Raw genomic sequence first — 13,572 nt, forward strand, 5'->3', positions numbered from 1 at the left:
TGTAGATATGCTCTATAAACACTTATTCTAAAAATGAACTTGGGCAACATTTTAAAAAGTAAGAACAGAAAAGTAGTTTATAATATCCATCATAAGAAAATGTGGAATGAATCCAGTCCATTGTTTAGTAGAAGTTCAAGAAGGTAAGATCAGCCACATTAATGTATTTTAAGCATTTTTTATTTCTAGAAAGGTCAAAGACTGTGGCTAGAATTGCCTTCCTGGTGGCCAAGTGAAGACATTATCTCTGCAGTGGAGAGAAAATGGCACATCTGTCCCTAGGGGGAGTGGGGAAAGCATGCCAGAACATTCCAGTGAACCAAGAGGACTGTGGGAAGCATCTGGCCTTGGAACTGTTGGAAAGGCTTGTTCTAAAACGCTTCATGCCTAAGGGGAGGGGCTTTCATCAGTAAGAGAATGAACGTTACCACTGGCTGCAGAAGATGAAGAAGGGGTGAGAAGCAGTTAGCCACAGACAAGGATTGCCCAAGGGCTCAGAGGGGATAACTTTGAGGACCCCACATAGTACTACAGAAGAGAAAGAATTGTCACTGGAAATCTATCCCACCCAGAAGATGCAAAGGTCATACTATATCTGCCTTAGACAAGGATAATCTTTGCTGTCTCATACATGTCCTCCCAGCTTCCATCTCTTCTAGGTCAGGAAAAGTCATAGGCAATCTGGCGGTTTGAGGGGGTGGCTGTAGAAACCTTAATTTCATCTGCAACCTTCATTCATCCTTGTAAGGTAGCAAAACATTCATGGGTTCCAGTGGTTAGGGTATCTTTGCCGGGGTAAAGGATGTTACTCTGCCTATCACACTTATAAAATGAGATTGTTCCTTGTAGCTGAAAATGACCAAAGGACGTAAGAATTACTTAAGAATGACTAGCCAAAATGGATATCAAAATAGCAACAAAATAATACCTCATTCTCATTTGGATGACTACTATAAAAATAGAACAAAATAAGTATTGGCAAAGATATGGAAACATTGGAACCCTTGTGCACCCTTGGTGAGATGTTCCCATTTCCCAAATGGGAACTGTACAGCTACTACAGAAAATGAGTTCCAAAAAATTAAAAATAGGACTATTCCATGATCCAGAAATCCCACTATTGGGTATAAATCCAAAAGAATTGAAAGTAGAGTCTAAAAAAAATATTTCCACATCCATGTTTATGGTAATGCTCTTCACAATAAGCCAAGAAGTAGAAGCAAACCAAAAGCCCATAAATGGATAAGTAAACAAAATGTGGTATATCCAAACAATGGAATATCGTTCAGCTTTGAAGAGGAGGGAAATTCTGTCACACGTTCCAGTATAAATGAACCTTGAGGATATTAAGCTAAGTGGGCTTCCCTGGTGGCTCAGTCAGTAAAGAAACTGCCTGCAATGCAGAAGACCCACGCTAGATCCCTGGGTTGGGAAGATCCTCTGGAGGAGGGAATGACAACCCACTCCAGTATTCTTGCCTGGAAAATCCCATGGAGAGAGGAGCCTGGCGGACTACAGTCCATGGGGTCATAAAGAGTCAGACACGACTTAGCTACTAAACCCTCACCACAAAGAGATAAATGTTGTCTGATTCCACTTACAGGAGATATACAAAGTAGTCACATTCATAGGAACAGAAAGTAGAATGGTGATTCCCAGGGGCTGAGAGGGGGGGAAATGGGAACTATTTAATGGATAGAGTTTCAGATGAACTTTTTTTTTCAGATGAAAAAGTTCTGGAGATTTTTCACAACATGAATATACTTAACACTACTGAACTGTACACTTAAACATGGTTATGATAGTAAATTTTGTTATATTTTTAATAAACATATAATAAAAAAGAATGATAGGCAAAAGTGTGAGAGCCAAGATCTCACCCAAGTTTTCATCTAAGGTGGAGGGGTAAAGGTTGAATCTACAAATGGGGTATGAATGGGTCCCTCTTTTATGAGGCCCTAATTCCATGGCTTAAGCTCCTCCCAAGCTCTCCCCTACAAATATCATCACATCAGAAGTTAGTGTTTTAGCATATGAATTGCTATTTAATTGCTGAGTCATGTCGGACTCTTTGCAACCCCATGGACTGCAGCACACCAGGCTTCCCTGTCCTTCACTATCTCCTGGAGTTTGCTCAGATTTATGTCCATTAAGTCAATGATTCTATCTAACCATCTCATCCTCTGTTGCCACCTTCTTCTTTTGCCTTTAATCTTTTCCATTGGCAGGGTCTTTTCTGGTAAGTTGGCTCTTCACATCAGGTGGCCAAAGTATAGGAGCTTAAGCTTCAGCATCAATCCTTCCAATGAATATTCAGGGTTGATTTCCTCTAGGTTTGACTGGTTTGATATCATATGATACTGAACAATTGCACTCATCTCACAAGCTAGCAAAGTAATGCTCAAAATTCTCCAAGCCAGGCTTTAAGAGTATGTGAACCATAAATTTCCAGATGTTCAAGATGGATTTAGAAAAGGCAGAGGAACCAGAGATCAAATTGCCAGCATCCACTGGATCATTAAAAAGGCAAGAGAGTTCCAGAAAAACATCTACTTCTGCTTTAACGACTACACCAAAGCCTTTGACTGTGTGGATCACAACAAACTGCGGAAAATTCTTAAAGAGATGGGCATAGCAGACCACCTGACCAGTCTTCTGAGAAATCTGTATGCAGGTCAAGAAGCAACAGTTAGAACCTGACATAGAACAACAGACTGGTTCCAAATTGGGAAAGGAGTATGTCAAGGCTGTATATTGTCACTGTACTTATTTAACTTATATGCAGAGTACATCATGAGAAATGCTGGACTGGATGAAGCACAAGCTGGAATCAAAATTGCTGGGAGAAATATCAAATAACCTTAGATACACAGATGACACCACCCTTATGGCAGAAAGTGAAGAAGAACTAAAGAGCCTCTTGATGAAAGTGAAAGAAGAGAGTGAAAAAGTTGGCTTAAAACTCAACCTTCAGAAAACTAAGATCATGGCATCTGGTCCCATCACTTCATGGCAAATAGATGGGGAAACAATGGAAACAGAAACAGAGTTTATTTTTCTGGGCTCCAAAATCACTGCAGATGGTAATTGCAGCCATGAAATTAAAAGATGCTGTCTCCTTGGAAGAAAAGCTATGACCAACCTAGACAGCATATTAAAAAGCAGAGACATTACTTTGCTAACAAAGGTCTGTCTAGTCAAAGTTGTGGTTTTTCCAGTAGTCATGTATGGATGTGAGAGTTGGACTATGAAGAAAGCTGAGCACTGAAGAATTGATGATTTTGAATTGTGGTGTTGCAGAAGACTCTTGAGAGTGCCTTCAACTGCAAGGAGATCCAACCAGTCCATCCTAAAGGAAATCAGTCCTGAATATTCATTGGAAGGACTGATGCTGAAGCTGAAACTCCAATCCTTTGGCCACCCGATACGAAGAACCATCTCATTAGAAAAGACCCTGATGCTGGGAAAGATTGAAGGTGGGAGGAGAGGGGATGACAGAGGATGAAATGCTTGGATGAAATCACCAACAAGATGGACATGAGTTTGAGTAGGCTCCGGGAGTTGGTGATGGACAGGGAAGCCTGGCGTGCTGTAGTCCATGGGGGTCACAAAAAGTCGGACATGACTGAGTGACTAAACTGAACTGATACGATGTGAATTTGATATGAATTAGACCATAGCACTAGGTCATAAAAATGATACCTTCCCCTGGTGTGCTTTCTCTTTCTCTCTCAGATAGCTCACTCTGGTGAAGGCCAGCCACTAAGTCATGATGACACATAGGCATCCTTTTGAGAGGCCCACACATGGCCAGGTTCATGTGGACAGGAACCAATGCACCAGCACCAAGCTGCTGGCCATGTGAGTGGATCCTCCAGCCTTATAAAAGAGGCTGCAGTGAGATCCATAGCCCCATCCTCCATGTGAGGATCTGGACAAGAAGATCCAGAACAAACTGAGCCATGACTTATGACGCGTAACTATCAGAGTTGATTTCATGGGCAGCCTGACCATATTTTTGGCACTTATAAAAATGTTTTTCTCTGGGAATCTTAGGAGTGGGAGCATATGGAACACTATTTCTCTCCTCTACACACACACTCATTCCCCATGCCAGTGGAATTCTTGGCTTGGTAGGCTCTAAACTCGAAGGAAGCTATGAAAAGATCCCCTGGCTCCTCTGTCTTGCTTCTTTGGGGTGGGGTAGGCACTTCCTTGGGAACATTTAAGAAGAAGGCATATTGAAGAGGGACAGCAATCTTTGGGCTGATGGGATACAGGTCAGAAACTCAAGGCAGGATTGGTCAGAGTGGATCAATTCTAGATGGATGCTATGCAAAGGTAGAGGACGCGAGGGTGAGGCCCAGACGGGATTGGGGTCTGAGTGGTAGACAGAAAAGGAATCAGCTAAAACGCTGGAAGCTCAGACTTCTCTGGTGGCTCAGTGGTCAAAACTCTGCCTCCTAATTCAGGGGTGATGGGTTCGATCCCTGATCTGGGAAGATTCCACATGCCGCAGAGTAACTAAGCCCTGTGTGCCTCAACTACTGAATCAGTGTTCTAGAGCCAGGGAGCCACAACTACTGAAGCCTGTGTCCCCTAGAGCCTGTGCTCAGCAACACGAGAAACCACCGAAATGAGAAACCTGAGCACTGCAAATAGAGAGTGGCTCCCACTCACTGCAACTAGAGAAAAGCCCACACCGCAACGAAGACCCAGCACACCCCAAACAGAAACCAAAAACCTTTGGAAACAGGCAGATCACAACATGTGCCACTTAAAACAGGAAGTTGCCTCTTTGTAGGCCATGGCCCCCACTTGGCTCGCTCAGTGGTGCTGGTATCAGAAGAGACCCATTAAAGAGCCTGACTCCTAATGTGAAAATACACAGCTGGGCTCATAGACCAGCCCGGTCTTCAGAATAAGTCAAAGGGCAGAGACAGATCAATAGATGAGGTGCAGAGTCTTGAATTCTTCTTCTTCTTTTTAAAATTATTTAGTTATTTTTGGTTGCACTGGGTCTCCATTGCAGTAGGCAGTCTCATCGCGGTGGCTTCTCTTGTTGCAGAGCACAGGCTCTAGGGAGAGAGGACTCAGTAGTTGTGGCAAATGGGCTTAGTTCCCTGTAGCATGTGGCATCCTCCCAGACCAGGGATCGAACCCATGTCCCTGGCGTTGGGATGTGGATTCTCAGCCACCAGGACTGCCAGGGAAGTCCCAAGAGTTGTGAATTCTTTATCTATTTCTTTCCTGAGTAAAAATGAGAGTTGCAGCAGCTAAGCTTACTGAGTCTAAAGCCTCTTGTTCCTTCCTCAAAATCCTTGGGTGAAACAGCCTGAGGCAACTGTCTCCAAGTCGAGGTCAGAACTGGAGGTGACTACAGGGGTACTTGAGATGACCCCCGAGATTTCAGCTGTGGGCATGAGGGACTGACAAGTATTTCAGTGATTTTTTGCTTTTCTTTTGGCTGTGCTGCATGGTATTCAGGATCTTAGTTCCCCTACCAGGCATCAAACCTGTGTCCCCTGCAGTGGAAGTGCAGAGTCCTAACCACTGGACTGTGGGACCTCTGAGAAGCTATTCAGTGATCTTTGGGAAGCTGTCGGGGGCATTCTGGATCCCCAGCAGCTGGGTTCTGCATTGCCCCACCCCGTCACCCACCTCGTTATCTGGAGGCTGTGGGTGGTGAACAGCTAGGACTGGGTGGGAGCCAGTTCTTCACCCCTGTGGGATGTTGTTGCCCTGACTTGACTGGACTGGCCTGTTCATCAGGGCAGGGTGGTAAGGGTGGACCCAGCCCTGGAGCGAGATCAAGTGAGGTAGGTGCCAGTGGTACCAGCAAAGGACTCTGCTTGCCAAGGTAAGGATGGAGGCTTTCGCCTTGACTAAACCTTACTCAGGATCCTCTAAGCCTTCTTTGACCTTGGACTTTAGTATCCCTCCTTGTTGGGCCTGTATTGCCCAGTTTCAGCAAGAATCCTGCTAAGTCAGCTTGGAGAGAATCCCTCATCCTTGTTACCTAATTACCCTTGATGTGTGATCACCCTCAACAGCTGGCCAAATTCTTCACACCCACCCCCCATTTTGGTATCTGCTTGCCTTCAGCAAGAATCCTGTTCTCTTTAACCAGAATCCACCCTCTATCCCCTCACCCTCGATATTTCTTGTTATTAATTTTCTACCCACAGAACCCCCACCTACTCCTTGGCTATAGATCCCCTCTTGTTCTTGTTAGATTCGGATTTGAACTTGGCTCCATACTGAGGTGTCTTCCCGCCTATTGCAATGCTGTGGTCGTTTAGTCACTAAGTCATGTCCGACTCTTTCACGACCCCCACGGACTGCAGCCCACCAGGCTCCTCTGTCCATGGGATTTCCCAGGCAAGAATACTGGAGTGGGTTGCCATTTCCTTCTTCAGGGGATCTTTCTGACCCAGGGATCACACCCTCAGCTTGGTTCCTGCGTCTCCTGCTTGGCAGGCGGGTTCTTTACCACTGAGCCATCAGGAAAACCCCCTGTCGCAATAGTTTCTGAATAAATTCTGTTTTTCCTTCATTAATGACTGCCATCCTCTGTTGTTGTTGTTTTTTTTTCTGAGCGGGAACACCTCTCCGTGAGAGCTCAGGTGAGCAGCACAGACAGGTAAAGTAGCACAGGCTCCCACAGCCCCCAGAGGCCAACTGGACCCCAAGGTGGGCGAGGGTGAGGGTTAGATGCATCCATCCAAGTGAAGCAAGGCTCTGGGCAGGGAGGGAACTGGGCCCAGACAAGACAGGCATGGGCAGAAGTGGGTCTTGGGGCAGTTAACCAACCCCGAAGCCTGGCTTACCACATGGGGGCTCGGGAGTGAGACCCCCTCCTAACAAATGGTGTGGAACCATGGGAAGCAGGAGGCTTGCTCAGAGATGCTGTGGACCCCCTAGGCCAGCTGGCCCAGACTAACGGGGCATTCAGCCAACATATATTTATGAAGTGCCGAAGAGCTTGAGAGCGGGATTCTGGCAAACAAAATAGAGAATTTTGTCCCCAAGGAACTTAATAGTGGCGAGAGACAGACACTGCAAACATTACACAGACCACATGAAGTGTTAGAATATGCTCAGTGAGGCTCTAGGGAAAGCAAGCCAGCAGGCAAGGCAAGAGAGTGGGAGAGAGATGAGGCTTGCTGGATTGGCCTCCCCCAGAGGTGGTGACATTTGAGTGAAAACCTCAAGGACAGGAGAATGAACCCTGAGCATTTCTAGGGGGAGGAACCTTCCAGACACAGGGACGGCCTTGAGCAGGGGTGACCTGGTGCTCCAGGCAGTGAGGAGGCCAGAGGAAAACCCACCAAGGGGAGCAGACGAGAGGAGGCCCCCAACCCCGATGAGGACCCTGGGATTTCACCCTGGGTGCGGTGGGGGGGGGGCAGGGAGTAGGGAAGAGCAGACGGCCCAATCTGGCTGCTGAGCTGAGAACAGGCTTTGGGGTATGCGTTGGGCAGGGTGGAAGTGGGGAGACTAGGGAGGCCACTGCAGACCCAGGCAGAGGTGCGGTCCAGAGGGGTGGGGACTGTGGGCAGCTCTCACTTAGAGACAGAGCCAGAAGAGCAGGGGCCAGCTCTTTGGGGATGCAGCTGTCGGCCATCTTCCGGATGCTGGTCTGGAATGTCCATGGAGCTGGACCTCGAACAGATCAGGAATTTCCACCCTGGAGACTTGGGGGAGGAATGGGGTCGGAAGGAGGCAGGGATGATGCCAGGCCATGAATGCCTCTGAGAAAAACATCCTATCCTTTAAAAAAAAAAGGTTTTCCACAATATAAACTACATCCAGGAAAACAAAGCACAAGAGGCAGCCAACCTCAAGAATTCCAGTCTTACAGCTTCCCTCAGCCCCAAGTCCCCTGGGCTGGGGCTGGGAGTCCCTGTTCTCTTTGGGGGTCCCCCTGTCTGACCCCAGTGGAGGTCATGGAGCCTGGCTACCATGATAGAAGCTGGTCACTTGTGCTCTGCCTGGGCGGAAGCACGGAGCATGATGGGACTTCAGCCCCACAGGCCACTAATGGGGGGGAGTAGTGGTGGGGGACACCCTGGCCACACAGGTCAAGGGCAAGGAGCTCTGGCTGTCTCCCAATGGCAGTGACTTGGCTTTATTGAGATGCCAGTGTGCGCCAGGCACTTTGCATATGTGGTTGAATCGAAAGACACTTCTTTCCTCCTGAGAAAACAGGTGGGATGATTAATTTGGGGCTGGGCAGCCTCTATTATGTGTCATCGAAGGAAAACTTGACATACCCCATGCTGAAGGCCATGTTCTTTCAGCAGAATAAAGCTTAAGCCAGGCTTAGCAGTTCTCAAGAAACGATCCCCTGGAGGAGGAAATGGCAACTCACTCCAGTATTCTTGCCGGGGAAATCTCATGCACAGAAGAGCCGGGTGGGCTACAGTTCATGGGATTGCAGTCAGACACAACTGAGCGACTAAATGTGCATACACGCAGAGAAGAAGGCTGAGTAGACGTACTCTGCCAGCTGATAGAACTAGGAATCTTACCTGGGGATCAAGAATGGTGGTCAAAAAGAAATGAACTCTTCTGGGTAAAAGGTGTGCCTTGATTATAGGTGTAGGTGTTTTAGGATAGAAAATGAAACGTACAGTAGACCCATCCCCCCAGTACGTCATCCCCCCCCTCACCTTTCCTGGAACAGTGTTCCTTCTCCCCCACCCCACTTCACCCCCCGAAAAAGCCCAACCAGTGGGAACTTGATTCTTTGCAGCACTAAGAGGTGGTTATACCAGGGACAACCCCAGCCCCCTCCCTCATCTCCTGTCTCCGCTCCTCACCTGGTCCCTAGACGGTGGGTGTTTTTAGCATCTCCCTGGGGCCCCTGTTCCTTGTCTCTGGGCCCCTCCTGTCTTTTCTTCTTGCTTCCCTGTGCAGACACTGCAGTGAAGCATCTCTATCCCAGACCTGTCAATATTCTGAATTCTGTGTTTTTCACAACACAGAATTGTGTTGCCTATAGCCCCAGTACAACAAGGGTACCTGGCAGCCACTTCAGGGTAATTTCACATTCAAGGATGACACCAACATCCAAAGAAAACTTCATAACAAATGTAAATATTTCAACTCTTTTGCGACTGACCCACAGCAAAACATCTTAAAGATCTGTCTCTCTGAAGTCCAGTTGACAGCTGCTCAGGAATGACCCTTCTTGCCCATCTCTCATGTGTTTCTGCCCCTCGCCTTCAGTCTGGCCCACTGGCCTGCATTTTCCCCTAGCCATCTCTTCCCTCTTACTCTCAGCTGCCTTCTCTTCCTGGTTCAGTTTTTTCCTTCTGCAAATGGCTTTATTTTTATCACTGTTTCTGAAAATCAATTATACTTACATTAAAGTTAAGTTAGTCTCGAAGTCATGTCCCACTCTTTGTTACCCCTTGGACTGCAGCACTCCAGGCTCCCCGTCCTTCACCATCTCCTGAAATTTGCTCAAATTTATGTCCATTGAGTCGGTGATGCAATCCAGCCGTCTCATCCTCTGTCGCCCTCTTCTCCTTTAGCCTTCAATCCTCCCCAGCATCACATTAAAGTTAAAATAACCACAAAATCAACCCAAGCACACACAGAGGGCTGACACAACTCTGGATATTACGTTGCGGGCTCCCCAACTACTGCCTGCGCCACCAATACATTCGTCAGATTTGTTCCTTAGTCAAAAGATAAAGACCAGTCTTACTTAGGGCGATGGATGCCAAACATAACTGGGGCAAAAAAGGATCCCTTAGAAAATTTATGGTGTTAGAAACACCACTTTCTAGGCCTTGATCATAGAAATTCTCCTCCAGGGCCAGGGACCTCGCTATCTGCATCTTCACAAGCTCCCCGGTGATTCTGAAGTGATGGTCCATGGACCCTTTCCATGGGAAATAGTCAGATATGCAGCTGTCTCAAGGGGACCCTCTTTAAACAGCGTCTGGCCAAATCCACTTTACTGGGACTGAAGACTCCTTTACTGGTGCAGTTTCTTCAGCAGATCCCCGCCCTTCAGCCTCCTGGAAGAGCAGATCTCATGAGGCGTTCTTGAAAATGGAAGAGTCTAGAATCCAGGCCTGAGGATGTGGCCAGCCATCTATGGAATGGGCCTATCTCTAGACTCCAACTCGTTCAAATGAGAAAACAAGATCCCCCGGCCCTCTCTCCACCCACGTTCTCATCACAGCTCTGCTGTTACATTGTGCTAGCTGTGAGGTTGGAAGTTTGTGGTAAAGAACAGAAAGGACCTCCTATCACAGTAAGGAAATTCTCACTTACATGTCAGAGGCACAAGCATGTGCCTAACCGTGACTGTCCAGCTGGTTATTCTTTATTTTTCAAAACCACATATGATTCTGTTTATATGAACTGTCCAGAGTCGGCTACAAGCTATAAAGACAGAAGATAGATTGAGTGGTGGCTAGGAGCTGGGGTCGCAGAGGGAAATGGGAAGTGACTTAGGGGTCAAGGGTTCTTTTTTTTTTTTTTAATTGGAAGATAATTGTTTTACTACGTTGTGTTAGTTTCTGCCGTACAACTGAACCAGTAGACATATATCCCCTCTCTCTTGGACTTCCCTCCCACCCCACCCCCATCCTACCCCTCTAGGTCATCACGGAGCCCTGAGTGGAGTTCCCTGTGCTATACAGCAGCTTCCCCTGTATATATAGGCTTCCCTGGTGGCTCAGTGCTAAAGAATCCTACTAACCAATGCAAGGGACTTGGGTTCTATTCCTGGGTTGGGAAGATCCCCTGGAGAAGGCAATGGCAACCCACTCCTGTCCTCTTGCCTGAGACATCCCATGGACAGAGGAGCCTGGTGGGCTCCAGTCCGTGGGGTCAGAGTCGGACACCACTGAGCACCAAAGCACCAGCACCAGTACATAATGTCAACGCTACTCTCTCAGTTTGTCCCGCCCTTGCCTTCCCCTGCTGTGCCCACAAGTCTATTCTCTGCATCTGCATCTGTAATTAATTCACTTAATCTGTGGATGTCCTTGGTTGGCTCTCCTGTTCCTGGATGCTCAACTACAGAGCCTTTGAGAGTTCCTTTGACCCTGAAAAACCCTCGCTACTTATCCTAGTTCCCAGTTCCTACAGGGTTCTTCCCTCGCAGCTCAGTCGGTAAAAAAATCCACCTGCAATGCAGGAGACCCGGCTTCGATTTCTGGGTCAGGAAGATCCCCTGGAGAAGGCAATGGCAACCCACTCCAGTCTTCTTGTCTGGAAAATTCCATGGACAGAAGAGCCTGGCGGGATACAGTCCATGGGGTCGCAAGAGTCGGACACGACCTAGAGACTAAACCACCACCGCCACCATGTTCCCACCTAGCACCTCTGGAAGGGGTTCACACTGCCCTCTGGTGGTGGGGCAGCACTGTACCATCGCCTGCAGAAGTCCAGAGTGCCTGCTGGGTTCTGAGTCTATTCTGAGAGAGTAGGAAAACCTCCTCTACATGTTCTGCTTTGCCCGGATTCTCCAAAGAGCTCAGAACCTGGGCTACAGGACTCCAGGGAAAACTTCTTTGAGGAACTAGAAATTGAGATGGTGTTGATATCAGGCACGGCTGCCCAAATAAACAGGGTCATGGTCTAGATGCAGAAATAGCCAGGCCTGCCCTTAGGCTCCGGCTGGGAAAATTTAGGTTGGCATCAGCACTTGTAGGTGTCGCACTTCCCTGTGTTGAGATCAGTCCTCTGTTGTACTTCTGAGGGGTTGGCCTCTCACACTGAGATATTCCTACCCCCAGGATGTGAGGATGTGCTGGAACACCTCTGGCTTTTCTTGCAAGTAAGTACTAACGTGGCGCTTCCCAGGTGGCTCAGCGGTCAAGAATCCGCCGCAATACTGGAGCCTTAGGTTCGATCCCTGGGTCAGGAAGATCCCCAGGAGAAGGAAATGGCAACCCACTCCGGTATTCTTGCCTGGAAAATTCCATGGACAGAGGAGCCTGGCGGGCTACAGTCCTTGGGGTCACAAGAGTCAGACACAACTTAGGGTCAAAACAACAACCAAGTACTAACATGTGCCTGTGAACCTGAAGCCCCTTTCACTGGCCGCCAGAACCCACCTGCTTGTGGGCAGAGAGACCAGGCTCCTATGCTCCCCAGGGCACTTTCGTGGGCCCATGAATCAGTTCAGAACCTAGTCACAGGGTCAGCTGATTCACCCCCTCCTTCCGCATCTTGACTGCCAGGCACAGTTACAGCCTTGGATCTGAATGTTGCAACCGCGGAGCCTGGATGCTCTGCCTGGGGCTATGGAGCCTGGACAACCATTGTTGTGCCTGAAACTAGAAACCTTGATGTTGCCCTTGTGAAGGAAGGATGTTTCTGCCTCCATTCATCCCCTACAGAGTTTATTCTGTCAAACTGTCACTCCACATTAAACAGACCCTGCCTAGGGCGGCCTGGCAGATGAGTTCTGGTATCAGCCGAGACTCTGGATATACCCCCGCCCCTTTTTGCTGCTCCTCAGGTCCTGTGTCCAGGTCTGGGTCACTGTCCTCATTGCTGAGTTCCTGCTTGAGGCCTCGTGCTGTCTTTTGGAAAACTGGCCTCCATGTGACATCCGGATGATGGCGGAGGGAGTTCCTGCAGGGTCTGCCCAACCTCTCTGTACATAATCAGGTGCCAGTGGCTGCTCATGGGGAGAAGTACCTCCAGTGCCAACCGTGTCCTAGCTTTGGCTTTATCCAGTTGGCATGCCTGTTGGCACTCAGCCTGAGGAGTCCAGACTGGCAGGGCTTCACTGAATGGTACTCCCTTTTCTGGTTGGTTTTTGAGATGCAGTGGCCCCTTGAGACCAGAGCAGAAGTGTGTAAGACCATGGCTTTTTGGATTTCATGATCTCGTGTCACCCCACGGTGCTAAAGTGATAGTAGGTGTGCTTTGCTTTTTTTTTTTTTTCCCAGGGACGATAACAGAAGGGAGAGCTGAGATTCCTGTAGCCCTCATGCTCAATTGCAGGCAGAAAGGTTCTAGGGAATGGAGTGGGAGCATCTTCAGGAGGAAAGAGAAACAGTCAGGGTCCTCACGGCTTGGGGGAGTGAAGAAGAGGGGCCATGGCACCCAGCAGGACTGACCAGGCCAGCTGGAAGCAGGCCCCACAGCTACACGTGAGATGTGAGCTTGCTCAGCCGGGTCTGGCTCAGCAGAAGTTTGGAAAGCATCTAAGAAAGGCACTCAGCCCAGTCTGCTCTCTCAAGAGCAGGTATTCTTGACCAGGAAACCACGCCTGCCCAGCTCCTAAGAATGACTTTTCCAAGGTTGAATTTCTGGAATCAGCTAGAGGGGACACTATATTTTTATATATAATTCCTCCAGTCATTCTGTAAAGTTTTCTTTATTCAATTTTTGAAGCTGTAGCTCTTCCCAGCTTCAGAGGATCATTTAAGAGTCATTTATTACCTCCTGCAGCCATGAAATTAAAAGATGCTTGCTCTTAGGAAGAAAAGCTATGACAAACCTAGACAGTGCATTAAAATACAGAGACATCACTTTGGTGACAAAGGTTCATATAGTCAAAGCTATGGTTTTTCCAGTAGTCACATACAG

Source organism: Bubalus kerabau, chromosome 3 (genome assembly GCF_029407905.1).
Source record: "Bubalus kerabau isolate K-KA32 ecotype Philippines breed swamp buffalo chromosome 3, PCC_UOA_SB_1v2, whole genome shotgun sequence".
Classification (NCBI taxonomy): Eukaryota; Metazoa; Chordata; class Mammalia; order Artiodactyla; family Bovidae; genus Bubalus; species Bubalus kerabau.